This window comes from Colias philodice, chromosome 13, assembly GCF_061535455.1.
Source record: "Colias philodice isolate Cphi_HAF_F1 chromosome 13, ilColPhil1 Martin Lab GWU primary, whole genome shotgun sequence".
In the NCBI taxonomy this organism is placed as follows: Eukaryota; Metazoa; Arthropoda; class Insecta; order Lepidoptera; family Pieridae; genus Colias; species Colias philodice.
The window spans coordinates 2891897-2910210 of record NC_143098.1 but is presented as its reverse complement, the minus strand read 5'-3'; the positions used below and the strand labels follow the sequence as shown (position 1 = coordinate 2910210).

Sequence of the window (18314 nt, the reverse complement as noted above, 5' to 3'; positions counted from 1 at the left end):
TGACCTGACGTGAGAAGTATGATGAGGCATATTTAATCAAAATCGGTTCATCCATTTATTGATTTATAGCGGTAAAAGTGGGAATGAATAATCGAATGTGGTCAAATAATATAATCAAGCGGCATATCAAATGACGTGTGAATTACAATTAGTCATGTTTTATCAAAATTGGTTAATCTGTTTATTACATATAGGGCACCTTAGGGGTGATAGTGGGGATAAATAATCCAAATGGAGTACCAAACGAAAGGATATATAAAATCGGTTCTGCCATTTACTAGGGGTGAAAGGGAAAAGTTGAAAGTCTGTGAAAGTAGAAGGAATATGGGAGCGGGAGAATAACCACATCCTGGAAATTTTGAACTCTTCTGTAGGTACCTAAGTTTTATAGCCCAGTTTAGTAATAAATTTTACGAACAGTTCTTTTGTGTTATTATTTATTTTATATCTTACCTTTATAATAATGTGTAAGTACTTATAATTTAGTTGTATATGATAGTACGTGTTTCAAGACGTGTTTACTCAATAATTGTGTGTTAAGTAGTAACTACTATGCAGTCACTATTCCACGCGGACGAAGTCGCGGGCACAGCTAGTATTTAGTATATTTGGTGTTTTGGGCTCATGCCGATCATATCGTTTCCTGTTATCGTTAAATAAATATAATATCTAAAATATCATATTATGCTTACTGCTTACATATTGCATTGCATTTATTTGGAAAACAAATTTGTTGATAGCCATTACGCAGTTTAAAACTCATACTCAATCCAATAACACGAATAAAATACATTCAAAAATAATTCGCTACGCATTGAATGTTTAAAATATGATCAGAAATCGACATGAATGCGTTCAAACCGACCAATTTTAATAAAACTCGCATATTGTACCAATAGCGCGGATTTTAAACCGTTCCAAGTGAGCAGAGGTGCGGGCAATGAATATAACTGTTGCGTAAGCCGTAAAGCAATATGAATTTCATAGTGAAGAAAATATATTGTGATCGTGGAGGCGTGACTGCATCATTACGTGGCAAAGCTCATGTGAGACGGGGGATATTCAGCACTTTTTGTTAGACGCCACATTAGAGGGAAACCGTTGCTTTCGGCCGCCATTCGAGCGGTGCCAACGAAAATCACCGTTCCAAATAACTGTTACTTTTAACGTTTTGCGCTGTGACAAGTTTATTAAATGAACTAGCTTATATAACATATATTGCAAATTGGTATTTACGAGTATCTACTATCTAGTATATGGCTTTTAATGTAGATAAAATGCGGTACTATGATTCTGTAAAGTTCACCGCTTCTATTAATTAAGTTATTTTTTACTTATTTGGAAAGTAACTAAGATAACTTCCACATCTTATTTAATTTAAGATAATGAATATATTTTTATAAGATACTCAATACATTACAATTCAAGTAAACTTAAACAGCTTTAATCAATAACAAGTTTTAAGTACTCATTAGTTTACACACGCATAGGTTCTAATTTATAATCTTCTACATATTATACTACGCATTAATTTCGATGACTAACAATTATTATTCATTGCATTATGTTATTACATATCAAGTGACCTTTTTGTTTAATCGTGCATAAAATCCTTATTAATAGTGATCACATGAATAAGTAACAGTGATTTGAAACAGTGATTTTTAACTGTAAATGTTCAGCTCTATATTTGTATGCGATTCACAGCTGGCCACGGATTAGCGCCTTCTGTCTACATAATATTAAAATAATAATTAATTTTCCTCGCAGTGAGTTACAATATCTTTTTATAGCTATGTCTTGAAAACATTGCGTGTTTTTCAATTATCTAAAATTGTTAATGAAGTAACTGTACTTTTTGTAAAGCACAAAGTGTTTTATAGCCCTATTAAAAGTCAATTTAGTTTGTTAGCTCGACACGTTATAACTGCGTTTAATGGTCGACTTTTCTGTTTCGACACATAATCTATCATACGACCAATTTATGTTATATGTATTTCTTTTCTTAAGAAGAAAACAATAAAATAGGTGCAACTGAAAATCCTGCTACAGATAAAAAATTCCAGCGCAGATCTTCAGTTAGATTTAAGGCGCGGAATCCAACGGTAACATTCTAACGACATACAATGTTTTATACTCTGTGAATGCGTTCGCACACACGCGCAGAACGTGTCGGTATGTGTGTCATGTCTGTAGTGGTGCGGAATGCGGCCACGTCCTTCGCCACGGTTCATTTGCACACAAGCGAATGCGATCCAGCCAGACGCATATACTTTATAGCTTCCCAATTTATCATTAGATATTATAATATAAGCGTGCCGATGCGTGCTGCGGCTTCATTTGTACTACAGGAACCGGATATAAGTACACTTTTATGTGGCAATTTAATTACTTTGGCAGAAATAATACATTTAAAAGTTAATAATAAGCAGAAAGAAATGCAAGGGATGTATCTGTGTGGAAATGTGATAGGTACTAAAATTCGCAAGATAAATAGCCAAGTCAATGCACTTTTGGAAAAAAATAAAGCACTCAGCTCAGTAAACACAAAAAGGCTTGCCATTACATTCAGTAGAATGGATTCTTTGACTTACATCCAACCAACCTTACGATTTATTTCGCAGTAAACTGTCGAGTGCGTTCATTTTAATAGCGTATTAAATCCTTTTAAAGCTTTCGTGATTTTACGACGTAGTATACATTGAAAAAATTCACATTTTATTAAAGTTGAATTCATACTTACGTCGTGTAAGTGAAAGCCGAAAAAAGACAATGAGTAATTTGTATCTTTAATCGCATTATAAGGGTTTAACATTTTAATAATGAAGTCTCTGTTTATTTATGCTCTGTGCAATTAAGTGGCAACACTAAAAAATATGTGCAAGTGATGAATGTCTTTATATAAATGCTATCTCATGCTTATTACATAGTTTAAAACAGGATTGTAGGAACGAGTCGATACTAAGTATTTGTTTTTATTCTTATGGAATACAATTATGCATAGGTAGAATGTTATAGTACCTAATTCTTTGTTATTGAAGATTGATTTGTTCTTACAAAGACATCTTGAAAATATACTTTCTATAGATAAAATAATGTACTTTAGAAGGAATTATTAACCCAAATCAATATAAATTCAAACTAGTACAAATGAATTGGATATTTCTTGGAAATCTATTAGTCCAATCACAACACAATACAAAAGCAAGTCGCTTAGCTTCACAATAAAACACTCTTCGCTGAAGAGTATTTCAATTCTAAAATCAATTTTTAATTAATGAATAAGCTGCAAAAATTGTAAAACAATTCTTCATATATCTTAACAGTCATACAGCCTACAGGGTATTCACCTCAAACAACTTAATTTTTAACGACATATTTGAGAGAAGAGAGATTAATTATAACATAATGAACAAATAGAAAATATAAACTGATATAAAATGTACATAAATATGGAGATATATCGAATGCAATAAAATGAAAATGTTTCGACATTATTTTATTATAGGTTACTAGCGACCCGCCCCGGCTTCGCACGGGTGCAATGCTGATACTAAATACACTACAGAAAAATTGTGAACGTTGTATAGGTATAAAAATATAGCGGCCCGCTCCGGCATCGCACGGGTATAAAATACCTACAAAGCCGGGCGGCCGCAAACGCTACGTCCCGCAATTTTTAAATCTGTAATATCTTCGAAAATATTCACTTAAATCATACGGTGTAAAGGGCCATATAGATCTATATTAAATGAACAATGTATCCATGGTATTTAATTGGTTAAGGATTAATGCTGTATTGGTTAAAATCGCTTCGAAAATTAGCCATTATTTGTCGTAAAAAGTAAATGACAAAAAAAAGTTATTGTGGGTTATCCATAAGAGATAGACATATACCATCGCGGACTTTTCTGTAGACCTTTTCAATGTGTATAATACTTAGTACATTATTTTGATAAAACTCGTAGGGTTCAGCCTGCGTTTGCAATGTAAGCGGAATAAATGTAAATTTTTACGACATCACATTAGAAACCTCAAAAATAACAGTACTTCTCCACTACTTAATGGATCTTATTATACATATAAACCTTCCTCTTGAATCACTCTATCTATTAAAAAAAACCGCATCAAAATCCATTGCGTTGTTTCAAAGATTTAAGCGTACAAAGGGACATAGGGACATAGGGAAATAGGGACAGAGAATGCGACTTTGTTTTATACTATGTAGTGATAAATATATTTTACGACAAATCATACGCAAACAAGAGGGAAAGTATTTAGTGGTCGATAAAATATTATAAGCTCGTAACAATACGTCAAACTAGTTATAGTGTAATGAAAGCACAGAGCGTTTATAGCGATCGAAGTAGAATAACAAAAATACTATAAAACTAATCTAAAAATATGTTATCTTTAAAATAAAAGACATAATATATGTGATTATATTTTAACGTCTATTCCGCGTTTTACTGCTAATATTATAAAAGAGACGTAAATGTTACTCTTCAGCAGGATATGTTAGATACAGATCTATTGCAAACATTGAGTTACTACTATGTATAGTAACTCAATGATTGCACATCGTATTGCACGCCTCATAAGCGAAGCGTTGAGGTGGGTACTACTGTCACTTCGCGCAAAACATCTGATTTTTCAAACTTAAAATGTCTTTATGTATCATACATTGCACTTGTAAGATAATACATACACACACATATTAAGAAAAAACACTATTTTTAACGTTCATGATATTTTTGATGTCATTTTTGTTATTTAAACTAGTTAAAAAACAGTTTAAAAAAGTTCTGTCTTGGACGTCCGTGTGTCTGTATGTGCAGATCCTTTTTCTTGTTAACACGATAGCGATCGAAATACTTTACTAATCGAGCCTTTTTTTTCTCTTACGCTTGAGTATGCTCAGGAATAGAACCCTTTCATTTTTCAGGGTCTGATTCGATGTGGTTTAATTGTTATTAAATAAACAAAAATAATAATTAATAAATATTTATTAAAAAAAAATTATGAGGCGTGCACTTTTGGATTTTCCAAATTATTTTACATTTTTAATAAAATAAAAATTAATCACATGAATAAAACAATGGCACATAACAATTTGCCATACAACCTTTTTCACAATCCCGACTGTAACACAACAACACATGTAAAAACAACTTTCTAGCAGACATTAGAACATTCCAACAGCAATGCCGCGTCGATTCCAATAATTGCATATTCCACGATACGAGTAATATTAAGCCATTACTATGCGAATGATGTCAAGACAGAATAGAGGATGGGAAACATGTTACACGCTTATACATATGAGAATTAAATCATTGCGTGGTCTACAAACTAATGGTCTATTTTTTTTTCTATTATATTCTGAACATTATCTGTAAGTAAATATATCTCGATTAGAAGACTTTTTTACTGGGATAAAAGTTCTATAGCTTATAAACCATTTGTATTTTCTTAATATTATAAACTTCTGTCTGTCTGTCTGTTACACTGTGTATTATACAACTCAATATCGATTTGTATACAATTTATGAATGGATGAAAACCGCGGTGCACATTTATTCCATAGAATATATGTATATGTCACTAACTTATGCTTAGAAAATTCGGCCCAGAAACATTGAGATAATATTAATATGGAGACGACACCGCCTACATCAGGTTTTTTTTAATGGTTTTAAAGTGAAACGCATCAAATATGCCTTCGTGTGTGTTACGATATTGCACAAATAATACAAATAATACGGAAAAGTGCAAAGGAATAACTTTCATCGGTAAGTACCTAACTAGATAATAATTTTTAAAACTTAGTTAGAGCAAAAAAATGGCGCACAGATTTTGTTCGTGGTGTCTCCTCCATACGTAGTAATATTATCTCAATGCCCAGAAAATATTAATGAATAGTGAAAATGGCAGTAGAATGGATTTGTAGAATATGTATTTTTCCTTTCATCGCAGTGTAGAACCGGCCTACGTTTGTTATTGTCTAGATGTCATCATAATGTTATTACACTGTATACATTTGCAAAGATATTCACACGTGCACGAGGCTATCAAAGATATCTGATTAATCTTAGCATTTGTTTAATATCCTTTATAGTTTATACATGCTTTTATACTAAGGAATGGAAATCGTCTTAACTAATCTACTCGTAGAACTTACATTCAATACGTGATATTATTTTGCTTTGTCAATGTTATCCGCTGGCAGTTTAAATAATTATAATGTTTATCTTGTTTGCTTTGAATCATAAAATGGTGTAAATGAGAAGTCTCAGGGCTGGCGCCGATACAAAACATTAAGTAACCAACAAAAAGAGAAACATCTATTAAATTTCTTATTTGTTTCAAGTTATCTTATTACGAATCATCTAGAATCTAGATAATTAGTCAGTGTATACACGCATGATGATTCATATAATAATTTATGATCAGAAATGGCGACAGGTGAATACACTCGGACAAAGGACCAAACACTAAGACGTATTTTAAATATCAGCGGTTTGTTCGTCGGATTTTCGTCTAGACACCAGTCCTAAGCACCAGTCTGAAGAGTTTTTAAACATCTTTGTCGAGAATTAAGGTTACTTCGGTACGTTTTATGGCAAAAAATAGCGAATTGCGGATATATGGAGGCATAAATTAGACGTAATGTGTATTTGAGATTTTTGCGTACTTACGGAAATAATTCAAGGTGTGAATATGTAAGGAATGGGAATGATGTTTAATATTTTCCGTCGTTTTAGATTATAAGGTAATGTGTTTGCTAGTTTTAAGACATGGTAAGCTATAGCTAATAGCTTATACACGATAGAACATACACCGCTTTGTAATTTAATACTTATACTTACAACGTCAAACTAACAGTTCAACAAAAACGAAGCGACGCATTAAAGGAAACGCCGTAATCCTCACAGACTGGGATTAACCACAATAATAAATGCTACAATAGATAAGGGTGGACTCACAAAGGATGAAATAACAATAGCATGGTGTTTGACGCATGAGCTTATCGATTCCTAATCAAACGCCCACGCACCGATCGTGATATTTTGTTCAAAGTTCAAACCTTTCACATGTGGCATAATGAATGATAACATAATCGCTGGTTAAAAATATATTTGACACCGGTTTTTCGCTTGCCCGCTTATGCAAGAGCTACACAGTACACATGCTTTAAGTTATTCATAACTATTTATTCGTGTGATCGAAACTGTAATGTTTATTCAATAATACTTAAGGACATTTTCTAGATTTTTAAAGCTGTTCCAAAAAACAAATTGTCCTTTTATTCTCTTGCTTTAAATTGCTAGAGTAATTTGTTTCTTCATTTGCCAATAAAAATATATGGATGGCACGCTAGTATTACATCTAAGTATCCCATTTAAAAGCTATGAATTTGAGTATAACATCATTACACTTGAAAGCCAAATTCCCAAATACTTTGGACAGTTCTGCAGTATCAATAAAAATAATATATGTAATAGGTCTTAGTGCCTAGGCAGACGATTGCTTGGCGAAAACATTTTTGGCCGCGGTTGTAGACGACGTCTTTATTGAGCATGGGGAATGAATAGCTCTTTAAAATTACTCCATTCGCATATATAACTCTTTCTTATTAACGTTATGTAAGATTTACATTTTGGCAGAGTTATTGCAAGTTTATCGTGCAGCTTCTATGCAGTTTTATTTGCGACGCGAAGTTGTTTTTAGAAATAGAACCTTATTGAATTGTTAATAAATTGTTTTATTGCTTAACTGTTAATTTAGGTAAATGTTCTTTTAATAATAGAATTGATTTGTTTTCACTCCATAAATAAAGTAGTGTAAGTAGGTAGCTATCAAGAATTTGGCAATATTCGAGACTATTTACGATATTTTTGACAAATTATAAATTACTGCATTTCGCACTTTTATACGTTTATTTTGTAGTTTTAAAACATAAACGATGTCCCTAGTTTTAAATTTTTATTAATCTTATACATTAATGTTTCATGTAGCGTATTTTTTAACATTTTATAACAATAAAGTACTAGCTACAAATAGTATATAAAATCCGTCAGTAGCTACACGAAAGCTACAATTTAATGTGGTAAAATCAAATAACTTACAGCGTTAACAAAATACAATATAATATAAACTTTTATATAAGTTCGACTCTCTAGGCGTTTCCAGTCAACACGAGTATTGTAATTTGTAACAATGTAAAAGTATTTTCCTTCAAACACAATTTTACGCGAATATTTTTTCTGTTAACAAAATATGTTATAAAAGGATTCTGGGTAATAATATAACAAGCAAAGAAAGGATATAATCGTGTTTTGTGAAGCTTTTTTATCGGCTGTGTATGCGATTGTGTACATAATGTTATGGGGTTTTTATAGTACACATCGATAACAATTGTAATAATGTATTTTTATAAGTACATATAATACTGTTTTATAGAATTGTGTTTTTTAAACCAATCACGTGCTATTCAGTTTGAAAAATTACAAAATTGCGACATCAAATGATTCACAATCAAACAATTATTATCATAAAACTGAAAACGAACGCCCACAAAATAGTGTCTGGTAATTTAGCTTTAATTTATTCCGAAACAAAACAATATCTATTGAATTAGGAGCTCAGCAAAATTAGTCATAACGCAAAAACAATAACCCAAAACAAATTATAGTCCATACATCCTTTATAGCCCTAGCATATAATTAAGTCCATTATTGTTCCACGAAACCGACTCGTTACAGATTTTAGGTTATCTAAAATAAAGATCAGCTGAGTGAAAATATCGATGTGAGTAAATATTCCGTGGAATAATGTATTGCCGGGAATTGGACGTGGCGTAGGGGTCGCCAGTTCTGTCACGCGACAACCCTACGTAATGTGGACGTGCCCTTATAACTCAGCGGCTGATGTATTTTGAATTTTATCTTGTAAACTTTTCGACTGAAATTTGCATGCATTATTCGCGTATAAAGTTCTGAAGGCACCACGCATGGGGGAGAATGTTCTAGCTGATCTAGAATTAAATCGTAAACATGTAAATCTAGGTTATTCACCTTTGTTTGGATTATGGGTTGTTGTCCGTTGTTTATTGACAATGTTACACTCGTAAAAAGTAAGATAATAGAACACAACGCATTTGAAACTACATTGTATCGGACTGCACATTTTAAGACTTGCAAATTTTGTCATTATAATTTACGCCTTATATTTTACAGTAATCAAATAAAAAGTTGTGTAATTATCCTATCACAAATGTTGCTACACTTAAAAATCGCAATAGTTGATTTGAACAATAAATAATAAAAATAATTCTTTGTGATTTCAGTATTTATTGCTTCAATAATATTGTATAGAAATTATCTTGAGTTTCACTATCAATCAATTGTTAGATTGAAAAACTTAAGTAAGTTTCAATAACTCGGTCTATGATATACATTTCACTGCAATATCTATACGTATATCTATAATATAAAAATGAATCCCAAAATGTGTTGGTAAGCGCATAACTAGAGAACGGCTGAACCGATTTCGATAATTCTTTTTTTATTATATTCCTTGAAGTACGAGGATGGTTCTTATGTAGAGAAAACGTAAATATGTACCACGGGCGAAGCCGGGGCGGACCGCTAGTCTGATACAAAAACCACCAATGAAAACGACCCTAATTATTTGTTTCATCATCATCATCATCATCAGCCCATATATGTTCCCACTGCTGGGACACGGGCCTCCTATGAGGGTACAGGCCATAATCCACCACGCTGGCCAAGTGCGGGTTGGCGGATGACACATATCGTCGAACTTTTGATTCTAACATCGTGAGGAAACCGACATTATTTGTTTACCATTGTTGAAATCATCTAACCGCGAAATATTAATAAGCAATCGCCATTAATTGTTATTAATTAATTGTAGATACAAATTGCAATTATATTCAAATTAAACGGGTCGGTTATTTCATTGTAATGATTGAATTTTATCAAAAAAATTGTATTCGTGGTTTTTTAAAGGAGTATTATAATATGGTCAGCTGTTAGTTGTATCCAATTTAGTTAATTTTAGTTATCATCATTTTTCTGTTTTAATTGATACATCTACAGGACTTGAAGAATATTAATTTGAGTACCTAAACGGGGTAGAAAGGGGTTGAATATGTATGAGAATGAGATACTTATAGGATAGTGGGATACTTTATAATTTGTCTGCCAATTACCATAACAGATACATTGCATGATTATGTGATTTGTGATGTATGTATCAAAATTAATTATTTTCAGCTTTATTTCTGATATATCGCATAATAGGAGTTTCAGCGGGAATGTGTCAAAAAAAATCGACTTATTATATGATTCCCGTGGGATTTCCGGGATAAAACCTATCCTATGTGTTATTCTGATGTATAAGCTATATTGTGGTAAAGTTTCATTCAAATCCATTCAGTACTTTTTACGTGAAGGAGTAACAAACATCCATACATCCATGCTTATAAACTTTCGCCTTTATAATATATATTAAGATTCAATCTAGGTAAAAACTACATTAAGTAAGTAAACTCTACATTATTTTTAAACTAAGATCGGATAGTACTCTTGTCTACATTTCTCTATTAAAATATGATTGAGAAGATTCCTTTGACTGTGTAGGCATTATAAAAAAATTATTCACGTATATTTCTTATAATATAATTATGTATTAAACAGATTGCGTATGATAGAGTCGATTAAGGTAAACCTTAATAATTCAGATTCTATTATTCCAACAGCATAAGCGTCATTTTCCTTTACAAAATGATATTGCAAAATCAAGAAAGACTGCTTCAAAACGGAATATAGTAGTTCATAGCATAGGATGATGATTCAAATATACGGACTAAGAATACTAAATATGAATACTAACATCATAACTAGATTGTAGTGCGTGCTTAAATTATATGGAGACCTTCATGAGATCTTGATGACTAAGTTGAAATGACAACCCTGAGGAATCAATGTTGAAACAAATAAGTACTTACTACTTAGTGAAAATTGTAATTTATAAAGCAAACGAAGTACTTATAAACCTTTTATATTCATGGGTTAGAAAATAAACCACTGGACTTCCAAGTCCATTATTTTGGTAACTACTTTATTACTTAAGAAAGTACATAAAATAATTCATACAACATGATCATTTGTATTTAAATGCAAGCATTGTGTATTTCTAGGAATAAAAACACATTTGTAGCTAGCTTGTAGAGTTCCAATCGGTTCGTACTGGTTTATAAACAAAATCGGTACTGTTTGTGAACGAGGGTGGTAAATAGGGTCATCACCTTGTTGTTTTTGTACAAAAAAAATAAGTGAAATTTGAAAGACATTACCTTTAATAAGGGGCGAACCCATCTGAGTACAGAAATTGGAAAAGTCCTTTTTATATGTCGTTGATTTAATTGAAAATGTAGGTACATTTTAAACCAAAATGCAACACAGATCACACCACTTATTTACCCCCTATAGTTTTTGCTTAGACGCATAATAACTGTTATCTATCATTAGCCCCCGTACCTTAATAGAAGTAGTATATTTTACAGCGGGGTTGGCACCCCTACGGACAAACGGGGAGTAGGCTTTGATTGATGACGTGGGGGCCGCATTGTGTGGACGTTCATTGTCCATCATTGTCCAAGCAACCTAGACGAAACAACTGGGAAAGAGTTCTATTATTACGACGATTATATCTAGGCCAGTAGAAATCGACACTAAAAAACCCTAAATTCGCAAAGCACGATGTAGATTTGAATTTTTGGTATGTTGTTTGGATCAGTTAGGGTGATGTAAATCCCAATTTGCAACTTCGAAAAAGTTGTGCTCGCTGCGCACCACGTGATAAACTGCAAAAATTTTGGACTTTTTTCACTTTTTGCTCTAAAAGTCATAAACTATGCGTTTCCGACAAGTATGATTCAGTACATAAATTAAGGTTATTAAATTTGCAACAATTTAAGCATAACCGCAGCTCTCTAAACCTTATAACGACTAAACTGTGGCCATTCGAAGATGGTTCATTTTTCCCGAAATATTGAAATTTTTAGTTTTGCTCCCGTTTGAACCAAAATATTGGCAAAAACCGCTCGTTCTATGAGAAAGTCGTATAATAAAGTTGTAGTGCATTTAATTTTCTTTCATAAGAGCATAGAACAAAGTCTGTGAGACAAATATTTCACTCACAATATCTGAAAAACAAAAAGAAGGTAGAAATAGATTTTTAAAGAATTGAAACTGAGGGCATATAAAATCATAAAAAGGATAATACTTTTTCATTTGCAGGATAGGTAATTAACAAAATTACAAAGATAATTAAATTTGCAACAATTTAAGCCTAACCGCAGCTCTCTAAACCTTATAACAACTAAGCTGTGGCTTTTCAAAGATAGTCAGTTTTTCCCGAAATTTTCAAATTTTTAGTTTTGCTCCCGTTTGAACCAAAATATTGGCAAAACCGCTCGTTCTATGAGAAGGTCATAAAATAAAGTTGTAGAAAATTTAATTTTGTTAATTACCTATCCTGCAAATGAAAAAGTATTATCCTTTTTATGATTTTATATGCTCTCAGTTTCAATTCTTTAAAAATCTATTTCTACCTTCTTTTTGTTTTTCAGATATTGTGAGTGAACTATTTGTCTCACAGACTTTGTTCTATGCTCTAATGAAAGAAAATTAAATGCACTACAACTTTATTATACGACTTTCTCATAGAACGAGCGGTTTTTGCCAATATTTTGGTTCAAACGGGAGCAAAACTAAAAATTTGAAATTTTCGGGAAAAACTGACTATCTTTGAAAGGCCACAGCTTAGTTGTTATAAGGTTTAGAGAGCTGAGGTTTGGCTTAAATTGTTGCAAATTTAATTAGCTTTGTAATTTTGTTAATTACCTATACTGCAAATGAAAAAGTATTATCCTTTTTATGATTTTATATGCCCTCAGTTTCAATTCTTTAAAAATCTATTTCTACCTTCTTTTTGTTTTTCAGATATTGTGAGTGAACTATTTGTCTCACAGACTAGGTTCTATGCTCTAATGAAAGAAAATTAAATGCACTACAACTTTATTATACGACCTTCTCATAGAACGAGCGGTTTTTGCCAATATTTTGCTTCAAACGGGAGCAAAACTAAAAATTTCAATATTTCGGGAAAAATGAACCATCTTCGAATGGCCACAGTTTAGTCGCTATAAGATTTAGAGAGCTTTAATTAGACTTAAATTGTTGCAAATTTAATAACCTTAATTTATGTACTGAATGATACTTGTCGGAAACGCATAGTTTATGACTTTTAGAGCAAAAAGTGAAAAAAGTCCAAAATTTTCGCAGTTTATTATTTGCGTATAATCTTTTTTCCTACTTTCCCAAATTTTGTAATTTTGTTAATTACCTATCCTGCAAATGAAAAAGTATTATTCTTTTTATGATTTTATATGCTCTCAGTTTCAATTCTTTAAAAATCTATTTCTACCTTCTTTTTGTTTTTCAGATATTGTGTGTGAAATATTTGTCTCACAGACTTTGTTCTATGCTCTTATGAAAGAAAATTAAATGCACTACAACTTTATTATACGAACTTCTCATAGAACGAGCGCTTTTTGCCAATATTTTGCTTCAAACGGGAGCAAAACTAAAAATTTCAATATTTCGGGAAAAATGAACCATCTTCGAATGGCCACAGTTTAGTCGTTATAAGGTTTAGAGAGCTGCGGTTAGGCTTAAATTGTTGCAAATTTAATAACCTTAATTTATGTACTGAATCATACTTGTCGGAAACGCATAGTTTATGACTTTTAGAGCAAAAAGTGAAAAAAGTCCAAAATTTTCGCAGTTTATCACGTGGTGCGCAGCGAGCACAACTTTTTCGAAGTTGCAAATTGGGATTTACATCACCCTAACTGATCCAAACAACATACCAAAAATTCAAATCTACATCGCGCTTTGCGAATTTAATGTTAATTTCCACTGGCCTATCTGTGCTCCAACTATCCGCAAATTAGGTCTTTATATTGCTTCAATAGACGTAGGGGTAAGCCTGATTTTATAGGCTTTTGATATGAATACGTGCATTTAGATTCACGATCGAAATAATTTCCTATGAAATCGGATTGCTATAGAATTAGTAGAGTTGTGAGTACCTAGTACTAAACTTTGGCAAGGGATATAAACCTCTTTGAAAACCCAGGATGTAGATTATATAGAAGTGCAGAAACATTCAATAATAATTTCGCTAGCAAACAAACTTTATTTGTTCTGTATCAAAGAAAAACATAGTAGAGGGTCAAAGAACTGTTTACAAATAGCAACATTGTAGGTACACCTCATAAACCAATCGTTGTATTGGCAATCGCTGGCGACAAACTAAAACAATTCATACCGAAACACTTGCAATTATTTACAAAGGAAAAACAAGCGAAACAAATAAATGAAGTGGAAAGAATTTCTCGTGGGTACAAACAATGGTATGTCACCGCTAGATGTCGCTTGGAATGGGTTGGGAAACGGCTCGGTCCCCGGGGCCACGGCGCGATTCAATCAAGTCTGATTCAGGATTTTGGAGTTCGTTTACCGAACTGAACATAAGCGGCAGAAAGCAAATAAAGTAAGAGCGAAATGGAAAATGGAATGGTCTCCTAATCGTTTTATGCGCCACGTTTAACATCCAGACGAGACCTTGATCACAATTAAATCCCTTATCGTATGCAGTCTCCAATTTCTTCCCGCTCCCACTTCTGTTCGCAGAATTAATTTTCATTTTTGCGGGTACGGGGTAGCGGCGGCTCCGAATTATTCGCGTTCACAGATAGGGAAAATGACTTTTGCAGGAAGTTATTGATAATTGAATGCACGACTGAATGAAAAGTGCTTACGTTTGACTTGGTTATATTGTTTTCAATATTTCAGAACACAGCTCTATCATGAAAAGACGTAGCAGTTGTATTATTCTATAGCTTGAATTTGATTTTAGATCTTAATTTATGATTCCGGGATATATTATTCTTTCAATATTTCTTATCTTATATATCAACATTTGTATGTCAAATTGTTCATTCATCATAAATCGTGCAATGCCTATTTACTTCTTCCGACTTCATGACTATAACATTTACTTTCCCCTAAACATTTCGAAATACCCCGTAAAAGCCCCAACAGGTAAGCGACTTAACGTTAATTTTTGCATGAATATATCACCACAGTACATCAGGTGCAAAACAGCAAGCTTAGCGTGCCGACTAAGTACGTTATAAATCCTCGTTATCTAATATCACGTAACAGTTAAACACTGTATTTGAATTGCAAATATTCTAATGCGTTGAGTCGCAGCCAGACGTTTTATGCTTATTTTTGTCTTCAATGGGAGGTCGTAAAGTGTTGCTAAAATGAGAATGATTGTACCGATTTGAATATTTTGGATTACAAATAGTTCATGAACAAATGGACAAATGGTTAAGATGGATTTGATTGCAATATTGTACCTACGAAAATATGGAAGAAAAATAATAAAATTTTATATTATACTAAGTATTCGCCAGCGGCTCCGCCCGCGCAGTCAAAGAAAAACCCGCATAGTTCCCGTTCCCGTGAGATTTCCGGGATTTCGTCATTTTCCCGAGATAAAAAGTAGCCTATGTCCTTTCTCGGGTATCAAAATATCTCCATACCAAATTTCATGAAAATTGGTTCAGTAGTTTAGGCGTGATTGAGTAACAGACAGACAGACAGAGTTTCTTTCGCATTTATAATATTAGTATGGATGATTTAGAAATGCTCCGTCTGAAATAATAATGACACGTTTGCAAAAGTACGTATTAAGCAAGTTAAGTATTTTCTTAATGACATTAGTAATAACTTTTCCTCAATGAAATTTAATTTTCCTTACGGAATGTTCTTTATTTATCAGTTCTACGTATTGCACAACGGAAAAAGACACCTATTTTATTCACGAAATTTAATTTATTTTCCAATTTCCAATACATTTCGGCAGTTAAATGTTCTATATAACATCCCATTGTTTTATAAAATTAGGGAGCCGTACAAGAATGGAATGAATAATTTCGTGCGTTTAAATTCTTATTGATAAGAATCGTTCAGGCGTGAACCATTATACTTTATTGTACCAATAAGATCCAAACAGACAATCTAAGATCTATTTTAATATACGATTAATAAGACTCCTTGTATTACGATTTAAAAACTGAGTAAGGGTGTATTTTGATTGTTTTAATATTTTCTGATTTAACGATAATGGCATTAAAGTTCTCGAAAGAAACTTTACTTATATGAGTCAATCATTGATAGAGCTAACTTGACGCCCGTCTATTGAGACCCTCATTGAAATATTTAAAACTTCTGATTGAATAGAGGAACAACAAATCACAAGAAAAGTTTTGACACTATAACCGAGGCCGAGAATGAGAGCAATAGAACCGTACAATGATCTTTATCAAAATATTTATTCTACAGTCTTCGTACAATCATATCAAACGAACTTATTATATTCCTTACTAGCTTTCCGCCCGCGGCTTCGCCCGCTTTGTCTAAAACATAATCAAATACTAAAACCTTCCTCTTGAATCACTCTATCTATTTAAAAAAACCGCATCAAAATCCGTTGCGTAGTTTTAAAGATTTAAGCATACATAGGGACATAAGGACAGAGAAAGCGACTTTGTTTTATACTATGTAGTGATTATAATATCTTCCTTCAAACCAAATTCTAGCCCAATGCGTAGGAGCAAAATATGACTGTAATTGCACACAACTGCACACAACACACTCTTTAATAAGCGTAATACTATTGTAACAAGCACAAGGAAATTAGTAAGTCATCTTGATACGGATTAGTATAAAGCTAATTAAATTTCCCTCGAAATAGCCGTGATTTTACACACATGTTGTGAATACTGTATGGAATGTAATCCATTTACTCCCGTTTGAGGTGTGCTGTAATCTCCATCTGAATCGCTACAGATGTTATCTTCTCTATACGGAGGCTGTGAATTTGTTGAAGCCTAGTTTTAATATAAATTGGTTTCTTGCTTATTTAGGTTAATGGAGATTGCAATATTTATGATAGGATATAACACTGAAAATAGAGTCAAAAACAAGAGACGAATGAATTAACATAATTGTTAAATATTTTATTTGAGTTATAAGCCCGGTTTACACGCACACTCTTTACCGCGTGATTGAGTGCGCGGGATTGAACGCGGGAAAGCAAGCACGCGCGCTGAGGAAAGAGGAAAGATTGTGCGTGTAAACGATAATCGCGCGCGATTGATCGAAGTAAAGCGTGGCGCGTTGGAGTGTGTGCGGAGTGGACGCGCAATCTCGTTCTCTCTGTCATCGTTTAAATGCTCGCTCTTTCCTGCGTGAAAGCCGAATCGCGCGCGAAAGAGCGTGCGTGTAAACCGGGCTATTGAAAGAAAACGTTTTCATGTTACTAATATTGTTTTTTCTTGTCTTACTAAAAATAAATGTACACAGTCAAAGCTTTTAGTCGACTTCCATTCGATTTACCTTTACGCATTATACCTATATATTATCTGAAAGGTACGGATAAGGATGAATTTCTTAGAATCCATATAAGTCTATACTAATACCTATTATAAATGCGAAAGTAACTTTTAGCCCGCCTGTCTGATATATTGGGACGCTTTAATATGTTTTAATATATTATAGAGAATGTATTATTAAAAAGAAAATTATATATAGTTGCAAAAACAAACCTAGGGTTGATATAGGGTAAGGAAATGTTTAAATACATTTTGTAAGTATGTTTTGGAGCAACGAAGAATCCAAATGCCGGTATAATAGTCTTTTATATAACTTAAATAATTAGAGCATAGGTTCTATCTTAAATCTTAAACAAATATACGTAACTAAAGCTAAAACTACACAAATACAAACATCAACACACACACACGTTAAATAAAGTCTAGAGTGTATTTTTCTACAATTTTCCTGTTGTAATAAAGCTTTCGTACTCTGTGACTAATACACAATACAGAAAAAGCAGTCTATCGTAAAATTCGGAATGTCGTTGTTAATAGAAAATGGAAATATGGCATCTGATAGCTTACGTTAGTAATGTGAGTGAAATTTAATTTATATTTGCAACGGAAAATACGCGAGGCCTGTAAATGTAGCATTTATATTGCGTTTAACGATTGTTAAATTCCTTGGAGCGTTATAAATTATTTTGTTATACAATTTTATTGAACATAAATATACGGAATTAAGCTGATAAAAAGTTTAAAAGATTAA

The 18314-nt window shown here is 32.6% G+C and overlaps 1 protein-coding gene across 4 annotated transcripts in view; it reads right to left on the bottom strand.

Annotated features, from left to right (window-relative positions):
• shep (RNA binding motif single stranded interacting protein alan shepard) overlaps window positions 1-18314 on the bottom strand; it is a 122147-nt gene that overhangs the window by 43084 nt on the left and 60749 nt on the right. The gene's annotated exons all lie outside the window — the stretch shown is intronic.